The sequence below is a fragment of the Drosophila bipectinata genome, chromosome XL (assembly GCF_030179905.1).
Source record: "Drosophila bipectinata strain 14024-0381.07 chromosome XL, DbipHiC1v2, whole genome shotgun sequence".
NCBI classification, from domain to species: domain Eukaryota; kingdom Metazoa; phylum Arthropoda; class Insecta; order Diptera; family Drosophilidae; genus Drosophila; species Drosophila bipectinata.
In genome coordinates, this window is record NC_091734.1 from 6,013,306 (window position 1) to 6,019,305 (window position 6,000).

Genomic DNA, 6,000 nt, shown 5'->3' on the forward strand with positions numbered 1-6,000 from the left:
AGTTTTTAATGAAATAATAATATTTCTAAGACTTTTTAGGGAATATTATAAAAAATAAATATTAATAATTATCCATAAACTATATTATAATGACAAAAGGTTTTTTTAATATAGTTCCTAAAAGCAGGCAGTGATTTATACATGTGTTTTAAGAGATAATATGAAAATGGTTTTAAAATAATTACTTGTGTAAAACTTTCTAGAAAATATGTTCTCTTGAAAAACTGAGAAAATTCTTTACAAAGTATAGTCCACAAACTATAATATAATATAAAAATAAATCCTTAAGAAAAGAATCTAAAAGTAGGCTTTAAAATGTATATTTTCTGTTAAACTTTAATTGAATTTAAAAATTATCTTGAATTTTGAAGAGGAAACCCGAAACCCACTTGATTTTCCGCTTGTGTAGATGACAGCTTGGTGCAGAGAGATTCTTCTGTCTGTCTGGCTGTCTAGCAACCCTTGTTCTTCTACCACCTTCTACTCGCCTGTCTTCCCGGTTGCCACCTTTCTTCTATTTTCTTTTCACATTAAAATGCTTGGCAAGCAGAAAAAGAGAGCGTGAAAGCATAGGTGGCAATGGGAAGAGGGGGGAGCATACATACATAGAAGCTCTCGAGTGAAGCTGATGAAGTGTGTGCTTCCCCGCCTTGCTTTTATTATCTCCTTATGTTTCAAGTTCGCATTGTTTGGTTGGGCTGTTGAGCACACCCCTAAAAGCATGCTTTAAAGCTGCATGTGTGCTTTGTTGGCCTGAAAGTATGCCATACATATTTTTTAATTCAAGTTTTTTTTTTGGGCAACTCTCCAAGTTAATCGATTGATTAGCATCTGCATACTAATATTGTTAATTTCCAAGCCAAAAACACATTATCTTAAAGACCGATCAGAGATGTGGAATCTGTCGGCTTTTTTTTGGAATTTAATTTATTTTTTTAATTTCTTTGTTTTAGCGAAAGTTCTTCCTAAAAAGTTAATGCTTTTATTTGGCAAGATGTTTAGGTTTTTATACTTTATATTCCCAGTATGGTTATTATGGTTATACTAACCTGATAAATATCATAATTTATTGGTCATTTGATGACAGAAATCTGATAACTTTTCAAATGAAAATAATCCAATTTGAGAGACTAAAGTGTTGTAATTTATGAGAACATGTTTTTTTGGGGATAAAAAGAGGATGCTGGAAGAGTGTACTCCAAGTTGGTTGCCGCAATCCCCAATCTCTGTGGCGCAATCGCCACAATTGGCTCAACAACGCACTGCCGGACACCGCAAAGTTCAACTGGAGATGTTGCCACACATTCGGCTTGTTAGTTTACTCATTTTTTTTTTTGTAAATTTTTTTTGCGTAACCCGTTTGCTCCTGCTAGTACATGTCCCAAAAAAAAACAAAAAAAACACGTTCTTGTTCCCGTCTTTTTGGCCAAAAATGCTGCTCACTGCCAAAGATGCAACTGCAACAGAAGCAACTGTGCTGTTAGCTGTTAGCCAAGAGCTCAGGGGGGGCCATAAGCCAAATAACCGTTCAACGGTCGTGCTACAACGAACTGGACACGGTCCTCCATTCATTTCCCAAACTCTTAATGTCACTCGGGATTGTACAACAGTTTTCTTATAGATAGGGGAAGGAGATACTACATATAGGTAGGTCTTTCGATGTATAGTACTCCCCCGCTTTCAATGCTGCGGAAGCCGGGTCGACACCAACGCGCATAAATATTTTTCATAAATATTTAAAGCAAATATTTCTTTGTTTGTCGTTGATTGCCGGCTTTTAATTAGATGGGGGATTTAAATCAGGTTACTAGACACTCGCACTCGGGGGGGGTCTCAGGGAAGCAGGATCGTGGGTGTTTGGCCAACGGCTTAATTGCAATCATCTGGGATTAGGCCTGTGTGTTGTGACTTGAACTTGGACTTGCTAATTAGCAGAGTTTTCAAGCCACATATGGTCATCATTAGAGGATGGCCCTAGGTGGAGGTGGCTCTAGACTAGTAGTATCTAGTCTCTTGTAGGTTTGATATTTATTTTTTTTAGAAAGCTTTTGAATGCAGGTAGGTAGACAGCCACTCCCCCTCCTGAGCAGAGGTAGCTAGCCCAAGACCAAACCAGTGCTGTAGGTCAAGGCTGGGCGCGGCGATACTTGGTACGTGACGTCTGCCCCGACACTTACACTTACTCACCACTCAGGTGAGGAGTACTACCTGCATATAACTTTCTGGTGAAAGCCCTGCTGACTGCGGGGAACTGGCCATTAAACTTGGACACTGCCGTGTAAAGTTAAAGATCTGAAATACAATTTGATTTGTGGCCAGTATGGGCACCGCCCTCGCCCATCTTCACTGCTTAGAAAGCACTTGCGACAGAGACCACATATATAAGCCTTGAAGATATTATAGTAGTTGAAGAAAAATGCAATCTCAGCACGTAGAGAAGAAATAAATAATTCGCTTGCATCTTAAAGAGGGTTCTTCTTTAGAAAGAGGGCCTGGGAAAAAAACAAAACTAAAGCTGATCTGGCTTAGATTCCACCCACCCAGTTTCAATCATAAAAGCTTTCTCCATAAAACTTGGCCAACAATTGTATTTAAAAAAAAAACAAACAAAAAACACTTCCCATCATCGTTTAACAAATTAATTGTTACGCTTTTTAAATGTTAATCAAAACACAAGCCACAAAAATTATGAACCGCCAACCCACTCTAGTATACTGGCATTTTTTGGGGAGAAAAAAAGCAAAACAAGCGATTTTCGGACGCCTTTGAACATTATTTACGAGCATCTTAACTTTATTATAATTCAAATTTTATTTCTCTTCAAGCTGTTTGCAAAAATCGTTGTTTAGAAATTTGTACCCAAAAGATAGAGAAGGAAAAATAAAAAACTAAAATAAATAAATACCGAACAAAATCGAAAAAAATTAAGGTGAAAGAGGAAGAAAATTAATTGATGGGAATTTCTTTTTAGTGGTCGATAGTGTGGTGTGGTGTGGTGCATGGGATGCTGCCGGTCTTTGCTCGTTTTAAATATTCAAATAGAAATCGAAAGCGTTTGATTTTTTTTTTTTTTTTTTTGGTTGGGAAGTTTTATGGTGGAAGACCCTCTACACATATTGCTTCTAATTTGCTGAAGAAGAAACAATGGAGCGTTGGCTTTTGTCGGTGGGGATTACGTAAAACGTATCTGAAGATCAAAAAGAAATTAAATCGAAGCTTCGATGAATAGATGGTTAGGTGGGCTAGCTGGACTAGGGCAGGTTCATTTTCATTTTTAGCAAAAATTAAGTAATAGATTAGGGGTTTTTTTAATTAGTGATTTAATATTTGTTAGTCTTCTGACTGACATTGAAGTAGCTTGCTAGCTTTCCCAACTGATGCTGGATACTCATCCCGCATTGACACATTTCCGATGGCCCCAAAAAATAAAAAATCAGAAAAACAAGCTGTGATCAACAATAACACTAACAATTACAAGCCCTGAACAACAAACCAGAAAAAAAAAAATAACAACTGAAATGATTACCCAAAAGATCAACTACAGGCTGTAATGTTATGACTTTGTTGTAGACATTTCACGCACTCACGTTTTTTAATGCAATCCCATCCCATCCCCGCTCCCTATCCCGTCGTACCTCTTTCAATGAAAAACCGCAGAGCTTCCCCTTACCCTTACCCTTTTTTTTATGACCGCAAGCGTAGTGCTTATATATATATTTTTTAATACCATCATTGCGGCTGGCGGTGGGGCGGCAGCAACAACAATTAAAAACAAAACAAATATAAATTTTTACAAGTCTAGAGGCTTGTGTGCCTATCCGATTTCAAACCTTTATTCGACTTTCAAATAAAAAACACAAAAATAATGTACAAGGGCCTAATCGCAATCCCAATCCCTATAGGACTTGCCAGAGACTGGACTTCTAATGCATTTAATGAGTCATTTAATGGGCCTTTCGAACATTAAAGTTAAAGGGCAATCTGCAGGGCTCTAAAGGTTTAATAAAAATTAAAAAAATAAAATAAAAATAAAAAATAGTCTTGAATATAATTTTTTTTTTGACTTTTATTTTGATTTCTGAGTCATTCAACTCGAAACTTTCGCAGGCCGAAGACTTTCTTTCAAAAATTTGAAATACTCGTGCGTCGAAGAGTCATCCACCACCATAAGCCTTTTGGCTAAATAACCACCCCTCCCCAACCCCCTCTTTTTGGGTGGGTGAAACCGATATTAGCTGATCGGAATAGTTAATTAAGGCATACGGCGACATATGCTAATGTGGTTCGAATGGGCATTTGTCAGTCTATCTCTCTCTCTCTTTCTCTAGCTCTTTCTGGCTTATACTACTACTGTAGCCACCACCCAATGTGGCCGAAAGAGCCGTAAGCCAAAGCCGGAAAGAGCCAAAAAGACGGATGTATGTGAGCCACTGACGGGCACAAGCGGATGATCCGCAGATGGGTGGAAATTATATGTAATTATAGAGAAAAGAGGGGGGCGGAGGGGTGGGTGGCAGCTATATGGCCAATAATTGTTACCAGACTTCAAGTTGGCTAATGCCAATGGAAAGCTTTTCGGGTGTTTCTTCATTAGAATTCACTTTCCAAATGGAAAATAGTTAAATTTTAATTTAAAAAAATGTTAATTTAAAAATTATAATTAAAATATAAATAAAAAAAATATTATTTTATAATAAATATTAATAAAAACTATAAAACAGTTAGTTTCTGTTCAAAAACCTTAAAAAAAGAATAATTATTTCCATCAAGTTCGTTGCCTAAGTCTTTCGTTTTCTTCAAGAGAACTGCCATGCAGATGAGCTCGATGGTGATGATGATGATCCCTTCACTTGAAATCTTTCATTTCTTCACTCTGGCATGCCAGTCAGGTGCGCTCCCAACAAATTGTTTGTTTATTTCCACCATTTCGAGATACGATTTCTTGCCGCCAAGAATATCAAGAAGGCCGACTGGGCGACTGGGGACTGGGCCTGGGCCTGGGCTTTCTAGTGAAATTGAAAACAAATTTAATAATAAACAGCAACAAATGCAAAGAAAACAGAAGCACCACCACCACCACCACTCTGTTGACAAAATTTCACTTTCAGGCATTTAATTTTTTTGGGATTTCACAAGTCTGAGGAAGGGGGAGTGGCAGTAGGGAGCTGCAGCCAAATCCAATCTAATTAGGTGCGGAATTAAATGAGATGGGATGGGATGGGTTCTCTGCCCTACGATGAACGATGGGTTTTCCCATGGGCGATGCCTGGCTGGATCCTCACGTTTTCTTGGCCAATCCATAAAAAAAGCTGCTAATGGGAAATTATGTCTGGCCGCCGCATAATGGCCAGGTAATTGCGATCGAAGCGTGTTGGCTTTCGCCTCTAGCGGTAGGGGTAGGGGGAGCAGATGAGTTGGCACAAGGCCCATAAAAGCGGGAAATGGTAATGGGAGAGCTGGAGGATTGCATTAATCAATGGGGCCACTTTGAAAGCCCTATGACGCCCTATGACTATGACGGATTCCAACTAATTTGCTTTTTTTTTTTTCGTCTTGCAGCCAAAGACTAAGCCAAGCTACAGGCCCAAACAGGTAAGTTCATTGGCCAAGACACGGCCTAACGGGGGCCAGACTTCGACAGAATGGAACCAATCCTAAATGATCGAAAGTAACGAATTCTATCTGAAAAATCGCACATCTTATGAGAGGTACGGTTGTCAAGCAGCAAAGCTCTCAGCTCTTAACTGAATGACCGTCAATATTCGTCGGCATTTGGCCAATAATACCAACAAGGACCGTTACACAAAAAAAAAGGTGGCAAATGCCAGCAAAAAAAAACAGAAACTTCATCAAGTTAGGCGGTATGATGATATTTGATTTCTTTGCGAAAAAAATCAAAAAAAAAAAAGAAAAATTAAACTTTATTTGTGACGACCTTAAATTGTTTTTGACTTTGAGGCACTGAAGCCAGCCAGCCAACCAGCCCGTGGGTGTATTATA